The 13,592-nt window shown below is 43.1% G+C and overlaps 1 protein-coding gene and 1 long non-coding RNA gene across 13 annotated transcripts in view; one reads left to right on the forward strand and one right to left on the reverse strand.

Annotated features, from left to right (window-relative positions):
• NFIB (nuclear factor I B) overlaps positions 1-13,592 on the reverse strand; it is a 439,139-nt gene that overhangs the window by 176,271 nt on the left and 249,276 nt on the right. The gene's annotated exons all lie outside the window — the stretch shown is intronic.
• On the forward strand, positions 5,079-6,045 carry LOC309846266. The gene is made up of 2 exons (XR_014301825.1): positions 5,079-5,299; positions 5,851-6,045. It is a non-coding gene; the product is annotated as an uncharacterized lncRNA (long non-coding RNA).

Raw genomic sequence — 13,592 nt, forward strand, 5'->3', positions numbered from 1 at the left:
TCTAGTTCAACGATATCCTGTTCAGCTTAACTCCAGACCCCAGGGGCGTTTCAATCCTCTCTCCCACAGTTATGCTGGTATAGGAGTGAAGAAGGACAGATTCTGGAACCAAAGCACCTCATCTAAACCCCCCACCGGTTGGTTGTGTGATGTTGGAAAGTCCCTTCCCTCTACCCTTGGATGGCAAATGAGGCCAATAACCATGCCTGCCCCCCTACGGCTGTTGTGCGGATACAGCGAAACATTCTGTGCAGCTCCTCTTTAACCAAAAACATTCACCTTGACCTACTTTTCCAGAGGCTCGGACCAACAGAAGTTATCCATCGAACTCGAGAGGTCAAATGAAAGGTGATAAAAAGTCTTACTGATTTCTTTTTTTGCCTTAATTACCCAGCTTTCATTGTTAGTCTCAAATCCAAATGCCGTTAAGAGGGAAAAATGTGGCCAAGAGAAAAATTTACTAACTACATAGCTATGCTGCATTTTAGAAATCAATTTATATCCCTAAGAACTTTAACTGAACAAGATCCCCTCCTTTCAGAAAAGAAATTCTTCCACCTCGTCTACAATACTGATATATTAAAGAGAGAGAGAGAGAAGAAAAATTCGGAAAAAAGGAAAAAATGCACAGAAAGATGCAGAGAAAGAAAAAGGAAGCGCCATGAAATATAATATTCCTATTCCTGCCTCCAAGCCTCTAACTTTCAAAAAGAAAGAGAATATTCATACCATTAAAATATTTTAGAAACCCCAGCCTCCTTGGCGGCATGGCAAAACCATGAGAATCGTTGTTACTCAATCACCATGAGTTCGTGAAATTGGACCCAAAGTGACAAGACGGATGGGGTGAGAGGGACCGGAGCGGGGGGTGATTCGCTCCAGCCCTGCGCCAGAGGCCCTCCCTAAAACCTGACCAGAGAGCTCAGCATGCCCCTGTTCTTGGCCTCCTGACCCCACTGCCTTCCCATCAGCACCATGAACCAGGACCCCATGACTTGGTCCGACCTGGCTTTGTCACTACCTCAGTTCTCCCCTCAGAACCGAGGAGAGCTGCGAGTCAAGCTGCCCTTCTGGAGCCTCGCAGCAGGAGCAACTGAAGGAAGGGCCCAGCTGGTGACAAAGACTCCGAAATATCTAAAAATGAGGCAGTAACGCTTCGTGGTTGAGCCACTCAGGGCCCCAACGCCAGACAGGCCTGATTCTAAACCTGGCTTGGACACCTAGGAGTTGTGTGGCCTTGGGCAAGTCAGTTCAACCCACAGCCTCTGGTTCCCCAGCCCTAAAACGGGGATAAAAGCGAGGTGATTGTGAAATAAGGCAATAAGCACATAAAACTGCATACAGTCCCAGGAAGTGGGGAACCCCGGGGGCCTGCTGCTCCTCGTTCCAGCTACCGTGCACCTCCAAGAGGCGGAAGGAGGCAGGTGGCTCTCAGTTGCGCAGGACGTGGGACCAGGAATTCTAGCACCAGCCACAACCAGCCTCCCTGCTCTTTGTTTGGCGCCAAAAGAACAAATAAAGCCTTCCAAACCTCTGAGCAATAAAGAGACAACTACAGAGATGAGGTCTACAAGTGCACTTTCTACGAGATCTTTGTCTTTGAATTTACTCATAGACAGAGCCAGAATTACTTGTTGCAGTGCTAAGGAAAGATAAGATTTTTAAAAGGGATGTTTGGCCTTTTTTTTTTTTTTTTTAAGGAACATTTTATCAGTATCTCCCATAACAAGGTTTTGGTTAAATAATGCAATTTATTGAACTGTCTGAACAGCGTGGGCTTTCTTCCCGCATTTATGTTTTTAGTGTCGGTAGCTCGTTGTTATAGTCAAGCCTCTCCAGTGTTCTTTTATGGATGTAGTAAGCTATAAAAGAACTTCTTTGATGACTCAGTTTAGAATGTAAATTCAATGGAAGCAAAGGTACTGCTTATCATTGTTGAGAACTTCCATTCAGAACTACTACATTTATAAATGCTCCAATCTAGCAGGGCAATTGAGTCCAACATGCAATTTAGCCAACAGGCTGTTTAACTTTAGATGCTTATTAGTAAGGCAACAATGCATTCAGGATTATGCTGAATAATTCAGCCCTTCCAGTCAAAGAGTTTTGCTGGTGGGTGAGAACACGGTGTTGTCTATGTATCTAAGAACATTTCTACACATCTGGGGCACGTGGCCCTCAGCTGCCTTTCTGGATCTGCTCTCTGAGCCAGGTCTCTCTTCTGCCACAGGACAAGGAGGTGGCATAAAACTCGCCCATCCCTCTTGGATGAATACTGATGGGGTCTCACTGCCGTGGGCCCTGTGAATTGCTGATGTCACCCAGCAATGCATGTTTTATTTGCTCCTGGATACCTTATGATGGATACCATTCCAAATGATATTTTACTGAATGTTCAGGATGAACTAGGAAATGATGTGGAGAAAGAAAACCACCAGATATTTTTTATCCTTTTCTATCACATAGTCACTTCCAAAATAATTTTTTAAAATAAGTTTACACCATGGTTGCATAAATCGGGATAGTATGGATACCATTCCATTTTAAAGCAGGTCGCGTGGAAATGTTGTAACAATAATAGAGGTGAACACACATGTACACATACACATTCATACAAATACACCCACTTGTTCATACTTTACACTGAGTCCCAGGACTAACACACAGTCGTGGACTGCTCTTTCCACTGCACCTTCCTCTGAGGATCTGCCTTCATTTGGGCTCATGTAGAACACCAGTATTTCCCTAAACCATGTTCTAGGGACCATAGAACTCCCTAGGGAGAGTTTTATAATCAGGTCGGTAATTTTGCTGAAAACAAATCCAAGTCACAGGAATGCGAGCCTGGAGAGAATGACTTTGGCATTTCATAAATCTGGCCATCTGGTCAACAACCGCATCTCAGGGTGAATTTGTTGCTCTCCTTATTCATTGTTATAAAGTTTATAAAGTGATAATATTATCTCTTTGTTTAAAATATAAAAGGTCACTGGAAGAAAAGCCAATTGCCTATGCTGGTGACAGAAGCAAAGAGAATGTTAAGAGGTCCATGTACATGGTGGTGCTTTGATACCTGGAGAGGAAATTATTTTCCAAAGGGTTGCCTATAAGTTTAGAAACTCATGATCACTCCTGAATAAATCTCTCATACGTGTCATGGATATATAATCAAAATGGCTTAAAATAAGAGCCTAAGCATCTTGGAAATATACAGGAAGTGACTGCGGGCGCAGCTTGAACAAGATCCTATCTTCAATACGATGGATGAGAAGTTTCTCACACAAATGGGGACCCACTGGCTTAGGCTCTGGAAAAAGGGGCCCAGGCACATTGTGACATATTACTGTTGGAAAGGTCTTCTGTCTGAATGGTATCAATGAAAAACAGACACTTTAGTTGACTGAGGTTGAATGTGAGAAGGAGACCTCCACTATAGCGTCCAGATAGATTCACAATGGCTTGGGATTAGCTTCTGTAGAACAGTCTCTGATGGCAGTTTGAAGTGGGAGATGCTCTGGAGGGAGAGCCCTCATGAAGAGGTGTAGAGCTCTTGAATCCTGACAGAACCTAAAAGACACCCCAGTAAAGACAACAGGTAGGGCGGAACCCAAGTACATTGAGATAAGTGAGGCCCTGAAGATGGACTTCAGAGATTGGGATCTAGCTAACTTAAGGCAATGCGACCTCCAAGAGAACCCTCTGGACTCCTAATTCACAGCTCCTTGGGGAGTGTGCCAGCACTGTATGAGGCCCATCTGAGTATCTGACTCTTGGTTTGGGCTCAGGTCATGATCTCAGGGTTGTGAGATCGAGTCCTACACTGGGCTCTGTGCTCAGTGGGGAGTCTGCTTGGAATTCTCTCTCTCCCTCTCCCTCTGCCCCTCCCTGCTTATGCTCTCTTTCTCTGGGGGGGGGAAAAAAAGTGTCCAAAGTCTTCCATTTAAAATCATGTAAGTGTCTTTTTAATTCCTGCTCTCTCATTTTTAGAGCTTTTATAAAACCCCTTTGTCACTTTCCAAAGATTTATTTTTACTGGGCTACAGGAAGGATCGTCTAACTTTTCCCCAAATCTCCCTAAAATCTCATGGCGCTTTAAATACTAGGAACTTTCCCCACCTCTCCAGAGTTTTGAAGACAGCCATGGAAGCCAGCCAATAAGAAAAGTCACTTGCATGCAGATACATGCTGCTAACTAAACCTTTCTGGCCCTACAACTAAGGCAACGTGTAGGTGCGTTAGTCAAGCACATCTAGTACTGAGACTACAACTGATTTCTACCAGGAGTGACAGGCAAAATGTAGAGTTTTGCAGGATAGATCAGATTCTGCCATCTGGGAGACCACTCACAGATCTGTCACCTGCATGAGGTTCAGACAGAGGCGACATGAGTACTAGTGGGAGGCCCAGTGGACCAGCTTTTTCTGAACTCGTGGACAACAGGTTCCGGTTGTTGTGTTGTGTTGTGTTGCTACACAGACAGTGACAAAAGTTGGCTTGCCTCATTGATTCCTGTCTCTCCATCACAGAATATCTTGGCCTTTTAATGGCAAGAAACACTCAGGTATTCTAGACTGGTGGGATTAAGGAAAGGGGGGGAAAAAGGGTCAAGACTGCAGAATTTAAGACTGAACAGAAAAGGTTGATGAGGGGGAGAAAAAAGGAACTCAAGAGCAGCCACATCCCCAAATTGTTTGAAAGTCACTACAGACCATTCCCATCCCAAGTCAGCCTTTAACAAGGAGGTTCCGTTGAATTGATCACATTTGTCATTTTTCACGCTCCCACAACATTCACCCTGTAAAACTGCACCTTCCTTCATGGGGCTCCTCCTTCTGGCTGCCTTCCCCACCCTGGCCTCCTAGACACAGGCCCCGGATTTGATGGGATATTTCAATCCTGGCTTTGATGAAGAGGGTCAGCTTGGCACCCAGGTGATTTCCGTGTAGATTTAGAACATTTGCTTTCTTCCTGCTGGATTGCCTCCCAGAGATACCATCAAACCTCTACCTACGCAATTAGTTTTCACAGGTGGCTGTTTTGCCTCCAGTAAAACTACTTGCTTTCTCCTCCTGCAAGTCAAAGCAGAGCGAATGCACACGAAAACATTTCAGATATGAAATAAACACTTTCATAAAGGCAGCTATGGTGCAAGCCTTTGTCGGGGACTGACCCCAGCTACAGAATGAACTCCGCACGCCAGGACGCAAGCTGAGGAGGGATCAGTGAGATGTGCGGCTGGACATGACAAAGGGAGGGGCCACAAATAAGGCTGGTCCATAATCTCTAGGGGTTTCCTGAGGTGAGTAGACACTTAACTATCGAAAGTCACCATGCACAGGCCTGAGAGGGGGGAAAAGAAGATGTCCCCTCCACCCGGAACAGGAGTGGCTGAGGAGGCAGCTGTTTGTTTCTTTGTTCGGTTCCTGTGGCACCAGAGCGGTTTCTACACGAAAGGACAAAGTTGTGAGAAAGAGTTGTTTCTTCTAGAAAAAAAAGTTCCGGTTTTAGAGGCAGCCATTTGCAAAGGGAAAAAAAGGTTCAATGTCGACATAAATCCCTTGAACTACACATCTGTTTAAACGGTTTCTAGGTCAGGGGTCTAAAACTGTGACACACCAGGGGTGCAGACATGATTTCTTTCTCAAGGTCTCCGAGTCCCGTGGCGTGCACAAGAGCCCGCAATATTGTTTAAACATCTGGCCCACTACCCCCAAAAGAAAAGGGCTGAGAGGGAGGGTTGTTGCGGCTTTTTGTTTTAACCTATAACAGGATTTTGTTATTTATACAGCCTCTAAAGAAACTACCGTTAAAACAAGGTGGGTTTTTTTTTCTTTAATGTATTATTCAAAGGTACACGTTCCGGCAGCATCTTAAATGGCACGAGGGGGTTTGGTTTCACAAAAGCTGCACACTCAGGGATGTTCATGAAGAAATGGCTGCCATCGATCCTTCCCTGTGAAGAAAAAGTCTTCCGGAATTCCCACTTTCTGCATTTTCCTTCATCACTCTGACAAAATAAAGCACGTACCCTTATTTTTGAGTCAATTTCCTGTACCTTGAATTTGTCTATGCAAGAAAGACTGGGTTTAAGATACGATAATATAAACTCATCCCAAAATGGTGGGGTAAAGGGGGTACAGCCTCCCTAACGGCCTCGTTCAACCCCTAATACATGTGAAATTCAACACTGGTGACCACAAAGGGATCTAAGTGACCATAAACGGGATTGCTACCCAGATTTCTCACACTCACAGCTCGAATCACCCAAAGAATTTGTGTTATGTATTCATTATGAAGAACAATTACGGACTTACACTATCACGTTCGTGACTGAAGGGCTTAGGAAAAGCAAGAAGGAAAGGGAGTCCCAGACAAATCGAGTGGCCTGTTCAGTTTTAAAAGGGGGGTTTGAAAGGTATGATCTATGAACCCAAATACCAGGTTTTATGCTCAGGGATTGGTAGTTACTCATTGCCCCCACCCCCTGAAAATATTATTGCTCTTGTGTTATGTCTCTGCCCCCCAAAACATGCTGGAGGTTAAAAGGCAATCCCCCCCAACAAAATTCTTAGTTCAAGTGAGAAGGAGTGATTCTGCTGACATAGGGTAGAACAATACTCCATGCTTGTCAAATATAATAAAGGGATTAGAGTTTTGTTTTGATTTATGTTAATGTACAGAGGAAGAAAGGAGATGAACTCCAAACGTCTCGCCTCAAGCCCAGATTTCCGGCCTATGGGAAAAAATTCTCCCAAAGAACATTAGAGAAAAATAGAAGTACCTACTCAAACCTGACCAAAACAGAGAAGCAAGCAGATATTCCCACTAATATTAGATTATATGTTATATTTCAAAAAGTCAAATGCTTTTTGCCCCTTTCTCTGATTCCAGGAGAGGGAACCCACTACACTCTCCTGCCTTTTCCGCCCATCCCGTCAACAAGCACTCCTCCATCCAGGGAAAGCTCTTTCTAGATTTAGGCCATTTTTTTACAATTTGAAATGTATATAATAATAAATAACATCATCTGAATAAAGAAAGTGACTGAAAGAGGTTTAAATAATATTATCACAAAAGACCTGTACCTCTGAAACAAATAATACAATATATGTTAATAAAAAAATAATAATATCAAAATAGAAAAATGAAAGGAACCCCTACTGTCTATGCACCTAAGATATCTTGCTATGGTTTCTTCAGGAAAATGAAAACGATCAGTGACGATATTTTATGTATCTGAGGATTATACAGTGGATCATAAGACAAACATTTTCATTAATTATCCAAAAGCTCTGTTCTGCAACATCTTCTACAATGTTATATAGATACTCTTTCCCAGATCTGTCTTATTTCCAACAGACTATATCTGTAGGAGATAGAGAAGAGAAGAATTTCAAACAACCCTGCAAATATAAATTTAAAAATTCCAGTCATAGAATGTCGGGGCCAAGAAGAAACTTGAAAGGAAATCTGGGCTATCCCCCCACCTAAGGCAAAGCCACACCTACAGCAGCCTAGGCAGATAACCATCTAATCTAATTTTAAAAGAAATCAGGTTCCATAAATTCCCTCCCTAATGCATTCCTGTGCCTGACACCCTTCTCCTCATGAAATTCCTTTTCAAGCTGAGCCTAAGCACATCCAGTCATTATTAATTGTGTTAGGTGAGCAAAAAGGCAGATTTAGTGGACAACGCGAGCGGCTCTGTGAGATCAATCCTAAGAAATTACCGGATCAGCTGGGATTGATTTTGGCTACATATATCTGGGTCCCAGCAACGTCCTTTGGATCAGGATCTGGAACAAAGGCAGAGGCTTCCCATTGTGTGGATCAGACATTATATACCATACTTGCAACTAGGCATATATATCACCTATCTATCTGTCTGTCTACAAACCATAAATAGGAGCCAGCTACTAGAAGGATGTTATGCACTTAATGGTTGGGAACCTCCCCCCAACACATACCAGAATTCATATGTTGAAGCCCCAACTTCCAACACGATCCTCTTTGGACACAGGGTCTCTACGGGGGTAATTAAGATTAAATGAGGTGACAAGGGTGGGGTGCTCATCTGGTAGGATTCGTGTGCTTCTGAGGAAAAAAGGAACACCCGGGATCTTGTTTGCTTTCTCTCTGCCACAGTGAGGACACTGTGAGAAGGCAGCCTCAGAAAGGAACCTCCTGGCCCATGCCTCGATCTTGAACCTCTCGGCCTCCAGAACCATGAGAAATAAACTGATGCTGTTGAAGCCACCCAGGTGTTTGGTTAGGGCAGCTCGAGCAGACCAAGACCGGGTAGATGCAGATCATGAACACCACTCTGTGTCCTTCTCTGCAGACACTCATCTCCTTCTCCTAACAGGTCTGAGACAGCCTCTCTCTCAATTTCAGGATGACTCCTTCCAGTTTACTTGCTCGCTTAGCTCAAGCACACTGAGCAGCAGCGATGTGGCGGCGTGGAGCTAGAAGCTGGAGAAGCATGTGTCAACAAGTTTGCAATGGAGTGTGGGGAAGGAGACTCAAATAAGCAATCCCATTCCCCTGTGGTAAGCCCTGTGACAGGAAAGTGTGAGGAGCTGTAAGAGCCCATAGGACAAGCAACCATCTCAGACAATGGTGGGGAGAACCAACCTACTGCAACAGAAAATGTCTCAGAAGGGCCCAGAAGGAAGAGTGAACACAAGTCAGCTGAAGGATTGAGGATAGGGGTCTTGGTTGGATAAAAGTGTACAAACGTTCCGGGCTGGAGAGTGTGGGTACCTCTCCTCCCCTCTCCCCTAGTCGCTCACTTGTAAACATCCCTCAAGGACCATCTGCAGCACCTCTCCAGAAACCATCCTTCCTCCGACAGCCCCAATGACTTCCAGGTCCTCAGTTATTCTCAAATCCGTATTCCCAGTCATAACCTTCCTCTTGTGTTCTGAGCATTCTTTTTAATTGGCTGGTCATCAGTTCAGCAGGGCATGGGACCAAGAGCTTCTCTAAAATCCAAGTCTTTACCCTGCTGCAGATCTAATCTTCCTCTTTATAGCCTGTATAGTATTCACCCAGGAGAGCAGACCTCTGCCTGCCACCAACCTTCAGGTCCTTCCAACCCTCAAGGTTTCGTTTCTCAGTACTTTCAGAATCTATTCATTCCCGTCGTTTCTGTTCTCAGCTGAATCCTAAGCATCAAATTTGAGGACCGATTTTTTTTTAATTTCTTATTATAAATAAGGACTTGACACTTCATTAACTGAAAGCTGGAATAATCCACTGGTGAAAACACAAAATCCAAGGGACAAAGACAGACACAAAGTAGAAGATACTATCTTAGAATCCAAACAGAAAAACAGACAAATGAACACACACCTTAAGCTTTGAGCTTCCTGGTGCACCAGGAAAAGGAAAAAACTAGATTGGCTGCACAATTCTCATCACAGGATAAAAAGAAGCATGCCAACAAATCTATTCCCTGGAAGGGATTTCTCAGAAAAATAGATTACTGGGAGTAGAACAAGAGACACTGAAAAATATCACAGAAAAAAGTAGCCTTTCTGTAAAATGAGCAAAGGTCTTCCATATTCGGATCTTTTACACATGAAATGTTTCTTATATATTTCATTTACGGTGAAGCTCACCTAAGATTAAATCAGGATTCTGTAAATGCCGTTTATACTGAAATACAGCAAGCCTGCTCCTTACGGAGAGGTTTCTGATAAACCTGAAGAGTTAACCTGTTCCTGAGGTTATCTCTGTAAGTGCAAACGTCTCGAAGGGACTTTTAACCAAGGCCATATTAATAAATGAGGTCACAAATCAATATCAGAAATACTACAATATTAGGCTACTTTTTTTTCATATTTCATTCCAACAGAAAGGCTTTACCAGAGGACCTTAAGTAACAAAGACCCCATACTCAACCTCCAGTTTAACCTACACACTGGTATTGTATCATTCTATTTGCTTCCTCATAGCAAGTACCCCAATCTAAATTACTTATTACTTTGTTGGCTTGATGATCATTCTCCCCCAAGAGAAGGTAAGCTCCCTGAGGGCAGAGGTCATGTCTATCTTGTTGACTGCTGTATATACAGCCCTCAGAAATGTCACTAGCAGGTAGCAGGTATTCAATAAAAACTTTTTTTAATCATTGAAATGTATAGGCATGTTGTCCATGGTTTTTGCTCTAAATCTTTTATGCTGTACCACATATGTGTGGAGAAAACAAAGATAATATTTCATATGAAAATGTAAAAGCTTGATTTAAAATGCCATCCTCGGGGCGCCTGGGTGGCTCAGTGGGTTAAGCCGCTGCCTTCGGCTCAGGTCATGGTCTCAGGGTCCTGGGATCGAGTCCTGCATCGGGCTCTCTGCTCAGCAGGGAGCCTGCTTCCTCCTCTCTCTCTCTCTGCCTGCCTCTCTGCCTACTTGTGATCTCTCTGTGTCAAATAAATAAATAAAATAAAATAAAATGCCTTCCTCCCCCGACTCCATTTTCTCTCTTCTCTAATCCATCCTCCATTTTGCTATCGGGGTTGTCTTCTAAAAGACAAGCTGATCATAACCACTCAAACACTTGAAGAGTTACCCACTGGCAACTCTTCATCATGGCAGCCAAAGCCCTCAGCAGCCCTAACGCATCAGCCTACTCTCTTACAGCTCTCCCCACTCCCCCTCCCCCATATTGTTCATGAAGCTCAACTGCCCACTCACCTTATCCATTCCAATGACACCTCTTCTAATGCTTTTCTCAGCCTCCAGGACCCCCATTACTCACACTCCCATCTGAGGAAACTGTACACCTTTTTCAAGCACTTTCCTTGAGTCACCGAACCTTCACTGACTTCTTGTAAATTACGGAATCCTCTCTGGTGGAAGCCAATGGCTCTTTTTAGCTACCTATATGGCATCATCTACCATCTGTCTTATATGATATAGGTAGTTAGCTTTCTGTTTCCTTTGCTAGATTAGATTATAAACTTGAGAGGAACGATCACGGGTCTTTGTATTTCCCCAACCTTTAGCACATGGCAAGACATAGAGTAGGCACTAATCAAATATTCATTGAATTAAACATCTACATAATTTGAAGAACTACAGAGGCATTGATGGTGGTTGCTCTGGACTTCAATTTTATACCCAGGTATAAATTGGTTGTACCCAGCACAATCATTTACTGGACTAGAGGTCATCTTGGTGTCCACTTTACTAGCTAGCAGTGTTATATTAGTAATTGTTGCACGTAATTCTCCTGTTGTAGGCAAATTACTTAAGTTCCAGCATTCAAATGCTCATTTCTTCCTAACAGTGACTCACGTTATGAGGTGCTCTACTATATTAAACACAGTTCTACAGACTGCATCCATAGACTGACCTCTTATTTTTTTTTTAACCTGACATCCCTTATAACACCGTATCTCTTTCTGTACATATTTAAAATGATGCAGGAGCTTTCTCATCTGTCTTCACTGATAAAAAGACAGGCATTTTTCAAATTCTGCATCAAATGTGATATTAGGGTTTTTTCTTCCCTCTTTTTTAACATTACAGAGTACCAAAAACCTTGTATGTGAAGAAGTCTTATAACTCTAAGTATTGGGTTCGAGACCATAATGGTGCCACTTCTTCAGTACTTTCCACACCGCCCCCCCACCACGATTCAGTTTGCCAAATTACAACATCATTTCCAAAAGTACTACCCATCAGCAGAGATGGCAATGAATGAATTCGTCCATATGCATCTGTCAGGCTATTGAGCGATAAAGCATACAGGCTAGGAGAATGGTATTGAGACATATGTGTTCTTACCATCTGCACACGTTGCAGCAACGCATTTCACACATAAGATATGTCTGAAGCCTCATTTTACACATGAAGAAGAAAAGCATTCATGCCAACCCCCAGCACAATTCACGTCACATTGAACTCACAGTTGGTGGCTTTATGTTACTTTACGTTACATATGCCTGTGTGTCTAAAATTTTTTTCTTCTGAAAAATGATGCAGAAGTAAAATCAGACATCTCCTTCAGCCAGAGGATACTGGCTTTCATTATGCTACCAAAATCCCAGTCACACGAAAACGGAGTATTAGGAAACAAATTTGTGTGCCTCCTCCGAACTTCAAACTTTTACTTTAATCATGCCTCAAAGCTGAAGAAAGGAAAGGAAGTTGAACTGAATTAAAAAAACAAAGTGGCAAACTATGTATGTTAATTTTGCATTACCTATTTTGGAAGGACAGATTCGTTATTTATACAGGTGCTACCTGACCTCTGTCCCACGAGTTATTCATTTTAACCTATTAATAAGCTACACTATAAACAACAATGAAAGTTACGTGACCTCGCACAGCTGTCTCAAGCCACTGTACTTCTATCGTTAAGGAAACTGTTAGATGACCCTGTTGTCAGAACACACTAAATCTGTCTCAGTCAGAGAAAACAAGACTTTTTCTCCAAAGGATTAAAACAAAAATCCTGGGCAGACTTGCTGCTCCCACTGTACTGTTCATTCCCATTGTTATTTATCATTTATTATTTACCTATGTTTTTCGTATAAGCATTACAGGAAGCTTTTATGCTGCTTGTGGCCCATAATCAGTTGCTTATTGCCAAGGGAAAGACTTTTTCCCCAGAAAGACAATCTGTGCACACACTAATTTGAAAGACAGGATAGGAGCTGCAAGTGTTTTAATAGCCCATTATCAAAAATTATCCCTTGGCTATAAAATCCCCAGACCATTGGCTTGAGATCAGCTCAAAGAAAAAATGAGATTACAGAATTTAATCTAGTGAAGGGGAGTGAGAGATGAGTTTTAAAAAGCCTTAGATCACCAAAAAAAAAAAAGAAGAAGAAGAAGAAGAAGAAGAAGGCACAGGACAGAAACAAGATCAGTTTAGATTAACCCTCTGCATGTTTACCTCATACAAATTTGACATGTTCCAAGATTGATTTTAATTTTTCAAAGTGTGCTGTTACTTTGCAACATTTTAATAAAGAGTGGGAAATGCTCAGGGAAAAAAAATTATATAGTGAGGTGACAGGAAACAAAACAGCATTTTGTCTTAAATTTGCACAACCTGATTCATAGCAATAAAGCACAACCTATGAGTTCTGGCAAATGTCAGGGCCGTCATGTCCATTACATATGTGGGTAGGTATGAAGCAGAGTCTCCGTAGGGCCCTTCAAAAATTGCACACAGCCGCCCTAATGCAAACCAGAAGTCTCAGACTGCTGGATGAACACTCAGATTCATTCCCATGTGGATATTTAGAGACGGTCCCCTCCACCCCCCACCCCATCCTCATCTATGTACATTTCAAGAGACCAACCCACGGCCATGACCACGGAGGTGGCTCATGAGAAGACAACTCCCACCGCAACAAAATGTGGCCCAACCCCTGCAAAGAGAGCATCAGAGTCCTGTAGAACCTCCCCCTCTCCCCACAACCTCTGCTCTCTTACATCTCCTCCCCCTTCTCCTCCCCCCTCCCCTCCCCACGAGCATCTGCCTTGCCCAATCTCGCCTGGGCCAGCTCCAATAACAACATCTGCTTGGCAGCTTTTCAAGCCCACGGATAGTTATCTAACTGAGGCTTTTGTGC

This window comes from Mustela nivalis (genome assembly GCF_964662115.1).
Source record: "Mustela nivalis genome assembly, chromosome: 13".
In the NCBI taxonomy this organism is placed as follows: Eukaryota; Metazoa; Chordata; class Mammalia; order Carnivora; family Mustelidae; genus Mustela; species Mustela nivalis.